The sequence below is a fragment of the Phyllobates terribilis genome, unplaced genomic scaffold, assembly GCF_046119375.1.
Source record: "Phyllobates terribilis strain yellow unplaced genomic scaffold, ASM4611937v1 Scaffold_169__1_contigs__length_4117513, whole genome shotgun sequence".
Lineage (NCBI taxonomy): Eukaryota > Metazoa > Chordata > Amphibia > Anura > Dendrobatidae > Phyllobates > Phyllobates terribilis.
Window position 1 is genome coordinate 294,359 of NW_027362929.1, and position 15,517 is coordinate 309,875.

At 46.6% G+C, this 15,517-nt stretch overlaps 10 non-coding genes across 10 annotated transcripts; all 10 read right to left on the bottom strand.

Moving 5' to 3' along the window:
• Positions 1–2,747: 2,747 nt before the first annotated feature.
• LOC141210037 (U2 spliceosomal RNA) lies at positions 2,748–2,938 on the bottom strand. Its single transcript, XR_012280217.1, has one exon. It is a non-coding gene; the product is annotated as a U2 spliceosomal RNA (small nuclear RNA).
• A 1,121-nt stretch (positions 2,939–4,059) lies between these two features.
• On the bottom strand, positions 4,060–4,250 carry LOC141210048 (U2 spliceosomal RNA). The gene has a single exon (XR_012280228.1). It is a non-coding gene; the product is annotated as a U2 spliceosomal RNA (small nuclear RNA).
• Positions 4,251–5,377: 1,127 nt separating this feature from the next.
• Positions 5,378–5,568, bottom strand: LOC141210059 (U2 spliceosomal RNA). The gene has a single exon (XR_012280239.1). It is a non-coding gene; the product is annotated as a U2 spliceosomal RNA (small nuclear RNA).
• A 1,122-nt stretch (positions 5,569–6,690) lies between these two features.
• LOC141210070 (U2 spliceosomal RNA) lies at positions 6,691–6,881 on the bottom strand. The gene has a single exon (XR_012280250.1). It is a non-coding gene; the product is annotated as a U2 spliceosomal RNA (small nuclear RNA).
• Positions 6,882–8,006: 1,125 nt separating this feature from the next.
• On the bottom strand, positions 8,007–8,197 carry LOC141210082 (U2 spliceosomal RNA). Its single transcript, XR_012280261.1, has one exon. It is a non-coding gene; the product is annotated as a U2 spliceosomal RNA (small nuclear RNA).
• Positions 8,198–9,319: 1,122 nt separating this feature from the next.
• Positions 9,320–9,510, bottom strand: LOC141209883 (U2 spliceosomal RNA). The gene has a single exon (XR_012280071.1). It is a non-coding gene; the product is annotated as a U2 spliceosomal RNA (small nuclear RNA).
• A 1,125-nt stretch (positions 9,511–10,635) lies between these two features.
• LOC141210094 (U2 spliceosomal RNA) lies at positions 10,636–10,826 on the bottom strand. Its single transcript, XR_012280272.1, has one exon. It is a non-coding gene; the product is annotated as a U2 spliceosomal RNA (small nuclear RNA).
• Positions 10,827–11,945: 1,119 nt separating this feature from the next.
• Positions 11,946–12,136, bottom strand: LOC141210105 (U2 spliceosomal RNA). Its single transcript, XR_012280283.1, has one exon. It is a non-coding gene; the product is annotated as a U2 spliceosomal RNA (small nuclear RNA).
• A 1,117-nt stretch (positions 12,137–13,253) lies between these two features.
• LOC141210423 (U2 spliceosomal RNA) lies at positions 13,254–13,444 on the bottom strand. Its single transcript, XR_012280591.1, has one exon. It is a non-coding gene; the product is annotated as a U2 spliceosomal RNA (small nuclear RNA).
• Positions 13,445–14,565: 1,121 nt separating this feature from the next.
• LOC141210116 (U2 spliceosomal RNA) lies at positions 14,566–14,756 on the bottom strand. The gene has a single exon (XR_012280294.1). It is a non-coding gene; the product is annotated as a U2 spliceosomal RNA (small nuclear RNA).
• Between the last annotated feature and the right edge of the window lie 761 nt (positions 14,757–15,517).

Consider the following 15,517-nt stretch of genomic DNA (forward strand, 5'->3'; position numbering starts at 1 on the left):
CTCCCGGTTCTTGGTTGTCGTCCCCGTCAAGGACTTAACGGCTCAAACAGCAGCTAGAGCCTTCCAGCAGCACTTCTGCCGTCCACACGGGTACCCGGACCAAGTGCTGACGGACCAGGGACCTGCCTTTGAAGCGGAGGTCTTCCAGGAATTCTGCAATCTGTATGGCTTCCGAAAGATAAGGACGACACCCTACTATCCGCAAACTAATGGACTTTGTGAAAAAATGAACCAGGTGGTAATGGATCTTCTAAAAACATTGCCCCTGGAAGAACGCAGTCTGTGGCCTGAGAAGTTGCCCGATCTGGTGGACCTATACAACCACATCCCGGTAGGTTCCACCAATTGTACCCCGGCTTACCTAATGAGGGCAAGACCTGGTAAGTTACCTGTTGACCTGGAAATGGGAGTCCTGACACCCGAGGACACTTCACCAGAAACAGACTGGGACACAGAGAGGCAGCAGCAGTACCGGAGAGTACAGGAGAGCGTGGAGCGAAGTCTCTGTCAGGCTAGGGAAAGACAAGAGAAGACATACAACCAGTATGCTCCCGCTGTTCCCCTGGTACCCGGAGAGCAGGTCTTGAAGAGGAAGAGACGGCTCCACAAGTTGGACGACCAGTGGGAGAAGGACCCGTACACCGTACTGCCCTCAAGCCACGAAAACCCGAAGGTCTGTACCATCAGTAAAGACGGAGGGGAAACCACAGCCATTGTATCCCGGGACCACCTGAAGAAGTGTCCCGAACAACTGAGGAACCCTGAAGAGGAACAAGAAGACCATCGACCCGTAGAGGAAAGGGAAGATATGGTTAGTACCGTGCTCGGGGACTTCCCTCGGTCTTGGACTCAAGTCAATGGTGCAGTTGTGGTACCCGTACTCACCTTCCTCCAACCATCATCCCAAGAACCTACGGAGCAACGGGTAGAGCTGGAAGAACAGCCGGTCCAGGAGGCAGAAGACTCCACACAAGCAGAACAGGAGAATCAACCCTCTGCTTATAGTGAGCCTGCCGTACCCCTAGTGAGACAAAGAGCCGGTAGACAGCTGCCCAGTTTACCCTTGACAGCTCCTACACCCTGTAGTTCAGGGCCAGACAGTCAGCTCCGTAGGTCCACTAGGGCCACTAGAGGCCAGTTACCCGCACGTTGGAGGATCTAAATGTTTAAGCTATTTTGTATGTTTACCTGTCTATAGTTGCTTGTGTGTAATTTTGTGTTTCTAGTTGTTTTTAGGAATCCTTGGTGGATTTACCGGGAATCCTTGTACATAGTTGGAGCGTAACCCAGGATGGACTAAAGACTGTCAAGGACTCGGGGTAGAACAGACCCCTACCTGGTTACGTCTCCCTGTTTCGGTGAAATGGACACCTTTGCTTTTCTTCAAAGACTGCACCCGGTTGCGGATACGCCGTGACCATCTTATTGTATTTTAGTGTTGTTGTTTTTACCTTGTTATGTTTTTCTATAATGTGTTTAGTCCCGGAGTACTAAATTTTACTAGGGGGGAATGTGACACCCCAGGGGTCTGGTTGCCACAGTAACGTAATGTTATGTCTGAGAGCAGGTGGGAGGTCCTTTGGTCAGGGATCCTGTGCATGCCACACCTCCTGCCCAGTCTTGGGAGGGGAAGAACTTCCCCTATAAAAACCTGGGGCTGAGGCAGGGTGAGTGAGTAGAAGAAGAGAAGAAGTAGAGACAGCATAGGAAGAAACAGCAGTTACAAGGAGTCAGGGGCTGGCAGCTGCAGAGTTCGCCCTGACTAAGAAGACTTTTTACCGGACCCGGAGTCCGAGGCTGTGGGGACTAATTCCTACCCAGCAGCAGAATCCGTCAGGCAGGGGATTTCAGGTCCTCTGGCCCAGAAGCCCGAAGGCACGGTCACACGCGTGGGACCAGCACCGCCATCGTGGAGCGGAAGCCATTAGAAGGCCCCGAGTCACCGGCCATACGGGTGAGCACCACACGGTACACTCAGGGACGTGGGCTACTTACATCAGCTCCTAGCAAGGTAGCCAGAAGAGTACAGTCAGTTTGGGAGGCCTACAACTACGCCTGGCCAGGGGAGATCCCATCTGCTCAAGGACTGACCAGGCCCCATCCGCTAGCAAGTACTCCGGGAGGGTCTTTTGTTGTTACCAGTAAAGACCCTGAACTACACCGTACCGTCTCTGAGTGGTTCCTGCTACCCCCATCATCCACGTCGGCTGCCCTGAGGCCATACCCCTCCCGTTGGGGGTTATACTATCACGCTGCACAATCCCACCATCGGCCTCAGAGGTCTGCCCTGCAGCAGCAGCCACCTGGCTGCACTCAACGGGTGGCATAGTCATCAACCATTTACCGCTAACAGACTGCCGTCCAGTTTGACTCCCTGGGCACGGACCGGGTCACCGCCACGAGACTACAACCCTCAACAGATCCGGCTCCTGGTAAGCTCTCGCAGCGCGACACAGGCCCAGGGGCGCGTCACTTGCCTAATATGTCTGTTTATCCAAAAGGAAGTATAGAGGGAGAGCTAGATAGATAGCATTGCATTACATTACATTACATGGCAATGCAATGCACAGTTGCTGAAGTTGAACCAAAATGAGCTTGTCATCTGGCTTCTGCAACTTTTAACATGAAAAATCCAATGAGGAGAAGAAAAGCAAAGCCAAAGAGTCCATCCCAAAATCCGACAAACAAGCAAAATGAACAAAAAGCATTGAATTCAATTCTTTCTGATTTTAGAAACTGCATTAAAGAAGGGGTGCACCGGTCCTGGAGATACTGCAATACCAGGTCAATGCGTGGAGTGGACAGAGCAAGCTCTTTTTCCATCTCCCTGTTCTAAAAATCCATTTAATATATGGTCCCCAGATAGGGGACGTATCAGATATTAAACTGATAAGAACAGATACTACACTTGATCTTAGCCAAAAGGCCGAGAAGCGATAACCAGAATTGGTTTCCGACTACGGTGCCACCCAAGGATTCTGAAAAGTCCATTTGTGGAGATGGCCACCTGGACTCCCGTTAAGAAGACATGCTGTCAACCTCTAGATCCCTCACATGCCTGCACTTTTCGGCTTGCTGCTGCTGCAATCCACGCGTTTTAGATCTGCATAACTCCACCTCTTTTAGCACAGTACCCTCAACCCCCGGCTGTTCCCACCCGCCTCAACACCGTTGGAAGGGAGGAGAACCAATTAAGGCGGGGGGGGGGGTGGAACGAGCAGCTGTCTACCCTTAGCAGGAGGGTTGCTGATTAATTACCTCTCCTGCTGCTGCTGCTGCTGGCTGTCCAGCAGCAGACTGAAGGTGGCTGCTGCTGTGCGCAGGTATATAAAGGCTCAGAGCCTATTATGACACGCGCAGCCAGCGTTCCATTGCCACATTCCGTCTACTGCAGGCGGGATACCTGGATGGCTTAATGTCACTGAGAAGCTCACAGAGACCGCCATAAGCAACAGTTTAAAAGAATGCCACAGACTAATCAACCAAACTTTTTGGGTTGGTTTCTCTTTTATAGTCTGCAGGCATTAAATGAAAGAAGTCAGTGTTCCAGCAGAGGGAGACAACGTTTCAGAAAAGGCATTGTAGCAAACCAAAAAAGAAATTTTAAGCGCAGCAGAGTAACCAGCTCACATACCTGTTAGCTCAGGTGAGTTTAAAAGGCTGCTGTTGATAACAAGGGCATTTGCTAAATAGATGGTGTGTGTGCAACAATATACTGAAAGGTCAATTATATTGTGCAGCTTATCTCACCACCTGTAGTTATTTAGGTGAAAGCTCCAAAATGCTTGCCTAATATGTCTGTTTATCCAAAAGGAAGTATAGAGGGAGAGCTAGATAGATAGCATTGCATTACATTACATTACATGGCAATGCAATGCACAGTTGCTGAAGTTGAACCAAAATGAGCTTGTCATCTGGCTTCTGCAACTTTTAACATGAAAAATCCAATGAGGAGAAGAAAAGCAAAGCCAAAGAGTCCATCCCAAAATCCGACAAACAAGCAAAATGAACAAAAAGCATTGAATTCAATTCTTTCTGATTTTAGAAACTGCATTAAAGAAGGGGTGCACCGGTCCTGGAGATACTGCAATACCAGGTCAATGCGTGGAGTGGACAGAGCAAGCTCTTTTTCCATCTCCCTGTTCTAAAAATCCATTTAATATATGGTCCCCAGATAGGGGACGTATCAGATATTAAACTGATAAGAACAGATACTACACTTGATCTTAGCCAAAAGGCCGAGAAGCGATAACCAGAATTGGTTTCCGACTAGGGTGCCACCCAAGGATTCTGAAAAGTCCATTTGTGGAGATGGCCACCTGGACTCCCGTTAAGAAGACATGCTGTCAACCTCTAGATCCCTCACATGCCTGCACTTTTCGGCTTGCTGCTGCTGCAATCCACGCGTTTTAGATCTGCATAACTCCACCTCTTTTAGCACAGTACCCTCAACCCCCGGCTGTTCCCACCCGCCTCAACACCGTTGGAAGGGAGGAGAACCAATTAAGGCGGGGGGGGGGGGGGGGGTGGAACGAGCAGCTGTCTACCCTTAGCAGGAGGGTTGCTGATTAATTACCTCTCCTGCTGCTGCTGCTGCTGGCTGTCCAGCAGCAGACTGAAGGTGGCTGCTGCTGTGCGCAGGTATATAAAGGCTCAGAGCCTATTATGACACGCGCAGCCAGCGTTCCATTGCCACATTCCGTCTACTGCAGGCGGGATACCTGGATGGCTGAATGTCACTGAGAAGCTCACAGAGACCGCCATAAGCAACAGTTTAAAAGAATGCCACAGACTAATCAACCAAACTTTTTGGGTTGGTTTCTCTTTTATAGTCTGCAGGCATTAAATGAAAGAAGTCAGTGTTCCAGCAGAGGGAGACAACGTTTCAGAAAAGGCATTGTAGCAAACCAAAAAAGAAATTTTAAGCGCAGCAGAGTAACCAGCTCACATACCTGTTAGCTCAGGTGAGTTTAAAAGGCTGCTGTTGATAACAAGGGCATTTGCTAAATAGATGGTGTGTGTGCAACAATATACTGAAAGGTCAATTATATTGTGCAGCTTATCTCACCACCTGTAGTTATTTAGGTGAAAGCTCCAAAATGCTTGCCTAATATGTCTGTTTATCCAAAAGGAAGTATAGAGGGAGAGCTAGATAGATAGCATTGCATTACATTACATTACATGGCAATGCAATGCACAGTTGCTGAAGTTGAACCAAAATGAGCTTGTCATCTGGCTTCTGCAACTTTTAACATGAAAAATCCAATGAGGAGAAGAAAAGCAAAGCCAAAGAGTCCATCCCAAAATCCGACAAACAAGCAAAATGAACAAAAAGCATTGAATTCAATTCTTTCTGATTTTAGAAACTGCATTAAAGAAGGGGTGCACCGGTCCTGGAGATACTGCAATACCAGGTCAATGCGTGGAGTGGACAGAGCAAGCTCTTTTTCCATCTCCCTGTTCTAAAAATCCATTTAATATATGGTCCCCAGATAGGGGACGTATCAGATATTAAACTGATAAGAACAGATACTACACTTGATCTTAGCCAAAAGGCCGAGAAGCGATAACCAGAATTGGTTTCCGACTACGGTGCCACCCAAGGATTCTGAAAAGTCCATTTGTGGAGATGGCCACCTGGACTCCCGTTAAGAAGACATGCTGTCAACCTCTAGATCCCTCACATGCCTGCACTTTTCGGCTTGCTGCTGCTGCAATCCACGCGTTTTAGATCTGCATAACTCCACCTCTTTTAGCACAGTACCCTCAACCCCCGGCTGTTCCCACCCGCCTCAACACCGTTGGAAGGGAGGAGAACCAATTAAGGCGGGGGGGGGGGGTGGAACGAGCAGCTGTCTACCCTTAGCAGGAGGGTTGCTGATTAATTACCTCTCCTGCTGCTGATGCTGCTGGCTGTCCAGCAGCAGACTGAAGGTGGCTGCTGCTGTGCGCAGGTATATAAAGGCTCAGAGCCTATTATGACACGCGCAGCCAGCGTTCCATTGCCACATTCCGTCTACTGCAGGCGGGATACCTGGATGGCTGAATGTCACTGAGAAGCTCACAGAGACCGCCATAAGCAACAGTTTAAAAGAATGCCACAGACTAATCAACCAAACTTTTTAGGTTGGTTTCTCTTTTATAGTCTGCAGGCATTAAATGAAAGAAGTCAGTGTTCTAGCAGAGGGAGACAACGTTTCAGAAAAGGCATTGTAGCAAACCAAAAAAGAAATTTTAAGCGCAGCAGAGTAACCAGCTCACATACCTGTTAGCTCAGGTGAGTTTAAAAGGCTGCTGTTGATAACAAGGGCATTTGCTAAATAGATGGTGTGTGTGCAACAATATACTGAAAGGTCAATTATATTGTGCAGCTTATCTCACCACCTGTAGTTATTTAGGTGAAAGCTCCAAAATGCTTGCCTAATATGTCTGTTTATCCAAAAGGAAGTATAGAGGGAGAGCTAGATAGATAGCATTGCATTACATTACATTACATGGCAATGCAATGCACAGTTGCTGAAGTTGAACCAAAATGAGCTTGTCATCTGGCTTCTGCAACTTTTAACATGAAAAATCCAATGAGGAGAAGAAAAGCAAAGCCAAAGAGTCCATCCCAAAATCCGACAAACAAGCAAAATGAACAAAAAGCATTGAATTCAATTCTTTCTGATTTTAGAAACTGCATTAAAGAAGGGGTGCACCGGTCCTGGAGATACTGCAATACCAGGTCAATGCGTGGAGTGGACAGAGCAAGCTCTTTTTCCATCTCCCTGTTCTAAAAATCCATTTAATATATGGTCCCCAGATAGGGGACGTATCAGATATTAAACTGATAAGAACAGATACTACACTTGATCTTAGCCAAAAGGCCGAGAAGCGATAACCAGAATTGGTTTCCGACTACGGTGCCACCCAAGGATTCTGAAAAGTCCATTTGTGGAGATGGCCACCTGGACTCCCGTTAAGAAGACATGCTGTCAACCTCTAGATCCCTCACATGCCTGCACTTTTCGGCTTGCTGCTGCTGCAATCCACGCGTTTTAGATCTGCATAACTCCACCTCTTTTAGCACAGTACCCTCAACCCCCGGCTGTTCCCACCCGCCTCAACACCGTTGGAAGGGAGGAGAACCAATTAAGGCGGGGGGGGGGGGGGGTGGAACGAGCAGCTGTCTACCCTTAGCAGGAGGGTTGCTGATTAATTACCTCTCCTGCTGCTGCTGCTGCTGGCTGTCCAGCAGCAGACTGAAGGTGGCTGCTGCTGTGCGCAGGTATATAAAGGCTCAGAGCCTATTATGACACGCGCAGCCAGCGTTCCATTGCCACATTCCGTCTACTGCAGGCGGGATACCTGGATGGCTGAATGTCACTGAGAAGCTCACAGAGACCGCCATAAGCAACAGTTTAAAAGAATGCCACAGACTAATCAACCAAACTTTTTGGGTTGGTTTCTCTTTTATAGTCTGCAGGCATTAAATGAAAGAAGTCAGTGTTCCAGCAGAGGGAGACAATGTTTCAGAAAAGGCATTGTAGCAAACCAAAAAAGAAATTTTAAGCGCAGCAGAGTAACCAGCTCACATACCTGTTAGCTCAGGTGAGTTTAAAAGGCTGCTGTTGATAACAAGGGCATTTGCTAAATAGATGGTGTGTGTGCAACAATATACTGAAAGGTCAATTATATTGTGCAGCTTATCTCACCACCTGTAGTTATTTAGGTGAAAGCTCCAAAATGCTTGCCTAATATGTCTGTTTATCCAAAAGGAAGTATAGAGGGAGAGCTAGATAGATAGCATTGCATTACATTACATTACATGGCAATGCAATGCACAGTTGCTGAAGTTGAACCAAAATGAGCTTGTCATCTGGCTTCTGCAACTTTTAACATGAAAAATCCAATGAGGAGAAGAAAAGCAAAGCCAAAGAGTCCATCCCAAAATCCGACAAACAAGCAAAATGAACAAAAAGCATTGAATTCAATTCTTTCTGATTTTAGAAACTGCATTAAAGAAGGGGTGCACCGGTCCTGGAGATACTGCAATACCAGGTCAATGCGTGGAGTGGACAGAGCAAGCTCTTTTTCCATCTCCCTGTTCTAAAAATCCATTTAATATATGGTCCCCAGATAGGGGACGTATCAGATATTAAACTGATAAGAACAGATACTACACTTGATCTTAGCCAAAAGGCCGAGAAGCGATAACCAGAATTGGTTTCCGACTACGGTGCCACCCAAGGATTCTGAAAAGTCCATTTGTGGAGATGGCCACCTGGACTCCCGTTAAGAAGACATGCTGTCAACCTCTAGATCCCTCACATGCCTGCACTTTTCGGCTTGCTGCTGCTGCAATCCACGCGTTTTAGATCTGCATAACTCCACCTCTTTTAGCACAGTACCCTCAACCCCCGGCTGTTCCCACCCGCCTCAACACCGTTGGAAGGGAGGAGAACCAATTAAGGCGGGGGGGGGGGGTGGAACGAGCAGCTGTCTACCCTTAGCAGGAGGGTTGCTGATTAATTACCTCTCCTGCTGCTGATGCTGCTGGCTGTCCAGCAGCAGACTGAAGGTGGCTGCTGCTGTGCGCAGGTATATAAAGGCTCAGAGCCTATTATGACACGCGCAGCCAGCGTTCCATTGCCACATTCCGTCTACTGCAGGCGGGATACCTGGATGGCTGAATGTCACTGAGAAGCTCACAGAGACCGCCATAAGCAACAGTTTAAAAGAATGCCACAGACTAATCAACCAAACTTTTTAGGTTGGTTTCTCTTTTATAGTCTGCAGGCATTAAATGAAAGAAGTCAGTGTTCCAGCAGAGGGAGTCAACGTTTCAGAAAAGGCATTGTAGCAAACCAAAAAAGAAATTTTAAGCGCAGCAGAGTAACCAGCTCACATACCTGTTAGCTCAGGTGAGTTTAAAAGGCTGCTGTTGATAACAAGGGCATTTGCTAAATAGATGGTGTGTGTGCAACAATATACTGAAAGGTCAATTATATTGTGCAGCTTATCTCACCACCTGTAGTTATTTAGGTGAAAGCTCCAAAATGCTTGCCTAATATGTCTGTTTATCCAAAAGGAAGTATAGAGGGAGAGCTAGATAGATAGCATTGCATTACATTACATTACATGGCAATGCAATGCACAGTTGCTGAAGTTGAACCAAAATGAGCTTGTCATCTGGCTTCTGCAACTTTTAACATGAAAAATCCAATGAGGAGAAGAAAAGCAAAGCCAAAGAGTCCATCCCAAAATCCGACAAACAAGCAAAATGAACAAAAAGCATTGAATTCAATTCTTTCTGATTTTAGAAACTGCATTAAAGAAGGGGTGCACCGGTCCTGGAGATACTGCAATACCAGGTCAATGCGTGGAGTGGACAGAGCAAGCTCTTTTTCCATCTCCCTGTTCTAAAAATCCATTTAATATATGGTCCCCAGATAGGGGACGTATCAGATATTAAACTGATAAGAACAGATACTACACTTGATCTTAGCCAAAAGGCCGAGAAGCAATAACCAGAATTGGTTTCCGACTACGGTGCCACCCAAGGATTCTGAAAAGTCCATTTGTGGAGATGGCCACCTGGACTCCCGTTAAGAAGACATGCTGTCAACCTCTAGATCCCTCACATGCCTGCACTTTTCGGCTTGCTGCTGCTGCAATCCACGCGTTTTAGATCTGCATAACTCCACCTCTTTTAGCACAGTACCCTCAACCCCCGGCTGTTCCCACCCGCCTCAACACCGTTGGAAGGGAGGAGAACCAATTAAGGCGGGGGGGGGGGGTGGAACGAGCAGCTGTCTACCCTTAGCAGGAGGGTTGCTGATTAATTACCTCTCCTGCTGCTGCTGCTGCTGCTGGCTGTCCAGCAGCAGACTGAAGGTGGCTGCTGCTGTGCGCAGGTATATAAAGGCTCAGAGCCTATTATGACACGCGCAGCCAGCGTTCCATTGCCACATTCCGTCTACTGCAGGCGGGATACCTGGATGGCTGAATGTCACTGAGAAGCTCACAGAGACCGCCATAAGCAACAGTTTAAAAGAATGCCACAGACTAATCAACCAAACTTTTTGGGTTGGTTTCTCTTTTATAGTCTGCAGGCATTAAATGAAAGAAGTCAGTGTTCCAGCAGAGGGAGACAACGTTTCAGAAAAGGCATTGTAGCAAACCAAAAAAGAAATTTTAAGCGCAGCAGAGTAACCAGCTCACATACCTGTTAGCTCAGGTGAGTTTAAAAGGCTGCTGTTGATAACAAGGGCATTTGCTAAATAGATGGTGTGTGTGCAACAATATACTGAAAGGTCAATTATATTGTGCAGCTTATCTCACCACCTGTAGTTATTTAGGTGAAAGCTCCAAAATGCTTGCCTAATATGTCTGTTTATCCAAAAGGAAGTATAGAGGGAGAGCTAGATAGATAGCATTGCATTACATTACATTACATGGCAATGCAATGCACAGTTGCTGAAGTTGAACCAAAATGAGCTTGTCATCTGGCTTCTGCAACTTTTAACATGAAAAATCCAATGAGGAGAAGAAAAGCAAAGCCAAAGAGTCCATCCCAAAATCCGACAAACAAGCAAAATGAACAAAAAGCATTGAATTCAATTCTTTCTGATTTTAGAAACTGCATTAAAGAAGGGGTGCACCGGTCCTGGAGATACTGCAATACCAGGTCAATGCGTGGAGTGGACAGAGCAAGCTCTTTTTCCATCTCCCTGTTCTAAAAATCCATTTAATATATGGTCCCCAGATAGGGGACGTATCAGATATTAAACTGATAAGAACAGATACTACACTTGATCTTAGCCAAAAGGCCGAGAAGCGATAACCAGAATTGGTTTCCGACTACGGTGCCACCCAAGGATTCTGAAAAGTCCATTTGTGGAGATGGCCACCTGGACTCCCGTTAAGAAGACATGCTGTCAACCTTTAGATCCCTCACATGTCTGCACTTTTCGGCTTGCTGCTGCTGCAATCCACGCGTTTTAGATCTGCATAACTCCACCTCTTTTAGCACAGTACCCTCAACCCCCGGCTGTTCCCACCCGCCTCAACACCGTTGGAAGGGAGGAGAACCAATTAAGGCGGGGGGGGGTGGAACGAGCAGCTGTCTACCCTTAGCAGGAGGGTTGCTGATTAATTACCTCTCCTGCTGCTGCTGCTGCTGGCTGTCCAGCAGCAGACTGAAGGTGGCTGCTGCTGTGCGCAGGTATATAAAGGCTCAGAGCCTATTATGACACGCGCAGCCAGCGTTCCATTGCCACATTCCGTCTACTGCAGGCGGGATACCTGGATGGCTGAATGTCACTGAGAAGCTCACAGAGACCGCCATAAGCAACAGTTTAAAAGAATGCCACAGACTAATCAACCAAACTTTTTGGGTTGGTTTCTCTTTTATAGTCTGCAGGCATTAAATGAAAGAAGTCAGTGTTCCAGCAGAGGGAGACAACGTTTCAGAAAAGGCATTGTAGCAAACCAAAAAAGAAATTTTAAGCGCAGCAGAGTAACCAGCTCACATACCTGTTAGCTCAGGTGAGTTTAAAAGGCTGCTGTTGATAACAAGGGCATTTGCTAAATAGATGGTGTGTGTGCAACAATATACTGAAAGGTCAATTATATTGTGCAGCTTATCTCACCACCTGTAGTTATTTAGGTGAAAGCTCCAAAATGCTTGCCTAATATGTCTGTTTATCCAAAAGGAAGTATAGAGGGAGAGCTAGATAGATAGCATTGCATTACATTACATTACATGGCAATGCAATGCACAGTTGCTGAAGTTGAACCAAAATGAGCTTGTCATCTGGCTTCTGCAACTTTTAACATGAAAAATCCAATGAGGAGAAGAAAAGCAAAGCCAAAGAGTCCATCCCAAAATCCGACAAACAAGCAAAATGAACAAAAAGCATTGAATTCAATTCTTTCTGATTTTAGAAACTGCATTAAAGAAGGGGTGCACCGGTCCTGGAGATACTGCAATACCAGGTCAATGCGTGGAGTGGACAGAGCAAGCTCTTTTTCCATCTCCCTGTTCTAAAAATCCATTTAATATATGGTCCCCAGATAGGGGACGTATCAGATATTAAACTGATAAGAACAGATACTACACTTGATCTTAGCCAAAAGGCCGAGAAGCGATAACGAGAATTGGTTTCCGACTACGGTGCCACCCAAGGATTCTGAAAAGTCCATTTGTGGAGATGGCCACCTGGACTCCCGTTAAGAAGACATGCTGTCAACCTCTAGATCCCTCACATGCCTGCACTTTTCGGCTTGCTGCTGCTGCAATCCACGCGTTTTAGATCTGCATAACTCCACCTCTTTTAGCACAGTACCCTCAACCCCCGGCTGTTCCCACCCGCCTCAACACCGTTGGAAGGGAGGAGAACCAATTAAGGCGGGGGGGGGGTGGAACGAGCAGCTGTCTACCCTTAGCAGGAGGGTTGCTGATTAATTACCTCTCCTGCTGCTGCTGCTGGCTGTCCAGCAGCAGACTGAAGGTGGCTGCTGCTGTGCGCAGGTATATAAAGGCTCAGAGCCTATTATGACACGCGCAGCCAGCGTTCCATTGCCACATTCCGTCTACTGCAGGCGGGATACCTGGATGGCTGAATGTCACTGAGAAGCTCACAGAGACCGCCATAAGCAACAGTTTAAAAGAATGCCACAGACTAATCAACCAAACTTTTTGGGTTGGTTTCTCTTTTATAGTCTGCAGGCATTAAATGAAAGAAGTCAGTGTTCCAGCAGAGGGAGACAACGTTTCAGAAAAGGCATTGTAGCAAACCAAAAAAGAAATTTTAAGCGCAGCAGAGTAACCAGCTCACATACCTGTTAGCTCAGGTGAGTTTAAAAGGCTGCTGTTGATAACAAGGGCATTTGCTAAATAGATGGTGTGTGTGCAACAATATACTGAAAGGTCAATTATATTGTGCAGCTTATCTCACCACCTGTAGTTATTTAGGTGAAAGCTCCAAAATGCTTGCCTAATATGTCTGTTTATCCAAAAGGAAGTATAGAGGGAGAGCTAGATAGATAGCATTGCATTACATTACATTACATGGCAATGCAATGCACAGTTGCTGAATTTGAACCAAAATGAGCTTGTCATCTGGCTTCTGCAACTTTTAACATGAAAAATCCAATGAGGAGAAGAAAAGCAAAGCCAAAGAGTCCATCCCAAAATCCGACAAACAAGCAAAATGAACAAAAAGCATTGAATTCAATTCTTTCTGATTTTAGAAACTGCATTAAAGAAGGGGTGCACCGGTCCTGGAGATACTGCAATACCAGGTCAATGCGTGGAGTGGACAGAGCAAGCTCTTTTTCCATCTCCCTGTTCTAAAAATCCATTTAATATATGGTCCCCAGATAGGGGACGTATCAGATATTAAACTCATAAGAACAGATACTACACTTGATCTTAGCCAAAAGGCCGAGAAGCGATAACCAGAATTGGTTTCCGACTACGGTGCCACCCAAGGATTCTGAAAAGTCCATTTGTGGAGATGGCCACCTGGACTCCCGTTAAGAAGACATGCTGTCAACCTCTAGATCCCTCACATGCCTGCACTTTTCGGCTTGCTGCTGCTGCAATCCACGCGTTTTAGATCTGCATAACTCCACCTCTTTTAGCACAGTACCCTCAACCCCCGGCTGTTCCCACCCGCCTCAACACCGTTGGAAGGGAGGAGAACCAATTAAGGCGGGGGGGGGGGTGGAACGAGCAGCTGTCTACCCTTAGCAGGAGGGTTGCTGATTCATTACCTCTCCTGCTGCTGCTGCTGCTGGCTGTCCAGCAGCAGACTGAAGGTGGCTGCTGCTGTGCACAGGTAAATAAAGGCTCAGAGCCTATTATGACACGCGCAGCCAGCGTTCCATTGCCACATTCCGTCTACTGCAGGCGGGATACCTGGATGGCTGAATGTCACTGAGAAGCTCACAGAGACCGCCATAAGCAACAGTTTAAAAGAATGCCACAGACTAATCAACCAAACTTTTTGGGTTGGTTTCTCTTTTATAGTCTGCAGGCATTAAATGAAAGAAGTCAGTGTTCCAGCAGAGGGAGACAACGTTTCAGAAAAGGCATTGTAGCAAACCAAAAAAGAAATTTTAAGCGCAGCAGAGTAACCAGCTCACATACCTGTTAGCTCAGGTGAGTTTAAAAGGCTGCTGTTGATAACAAGGGCATTTGCTAAATAGATGGTGTGTGTGCAACAATATACTGAAAGGTCAATTATATTGTGCAGCTTATCTCACCACCTGTAGTTATTTAGGTGAAAGCTCCAAAATGCTTGCCTAATATGTCTGTTTATCCAAAAGGAAGTATAGAGGGAGAGCTAGATAGATAGCATTGCATTACATTACATTACATGGCAATGCAATGCACAGTTGCTGAAGTTGAACCAAAATGAGCTTGTCATCTGGCTTCTGCAACTTTTAACATGAAAAATCCAATGAGGAGAAGAAAAGCAAAGCCAAAGAGTCCATCCCAAAATCCGACAAACAAGTAAAATGAACAAAAAGCATTGAATTCAATTCTTTCTGATTTTAGAAACTGCATTAAAGAAGGGGTGCACCGGTCCTGGAGATACTGCAATACCAGGTCAATGCGTGGAGTGGACAGAGCAAGCTCTTTTTCCATCTCCCTGTTCTAAAAATCCATTTAATATATGGTCCCCAGATAGGGGACGTATCAGATATTAAACTGATAAGAACAGATACTACACTTGATCTTAGCCAAAAGGCCGAGAAGCGATAACCAGAATTGGTTTCCGACTACGGTGCCACCCAAGGATTCTGAAAAGTCCATTTGTGGAGATGGCCACCTGGACTCCCGTTAAGAAGACATGCTGTCAACCTCTAGATCCCTCACATGCCTGCACTTTTCGGCTTGCTGCTGCTGCAATCCACGCGTTTTAGATCTGCATAACTCCACCTCTTTTAGCACAGTACCCTCAACCCCCGGCTGTTCCCACCCGCCTCAACACCGTTGGAAGGGAGGAGAACCAATTAAGGCGGGGGGGGGGGTGGAACGAGCAGCTGTCTACCCTTAGCAGGAGGGTTGCTGATTAATTACCTCTCCTGCTGCTGCTGGCTGTCCAGCAGCAGACTGAAGGTGGCTGCTGCTGTGCGCAGGTATATAAAGGCTCAGAGCCTATTATGACACGCGCAGCCAGCGTTCCATTGCCACATTCCGTCTACTGCAGGCGGGATACCTGGATGGCTGAATGTCACTGAGAAGCTCACAGAGACCGCCATAAGCAACAGTTTAAAAGAATGCCACAGACTAATCAACCAAACTTTTTGGGTTGGTTTCTCTTTTATAGTCTGCAGGCATTAAATGAAAGAAGTCAGTGTTCCAGCAGAGGGAGACAACGTTTCAGAAAAGGCATTGTAGCAAACCAAAAAAGAAATTTTAAGCGCAGCAGAGTAACCAGCTCACATACCTGTTAGCTCAGGTGAGTTTAAAAGGCTGCTGTTGATAACAAGGGCATTTGCTAAATAGATGGTGTGTGTG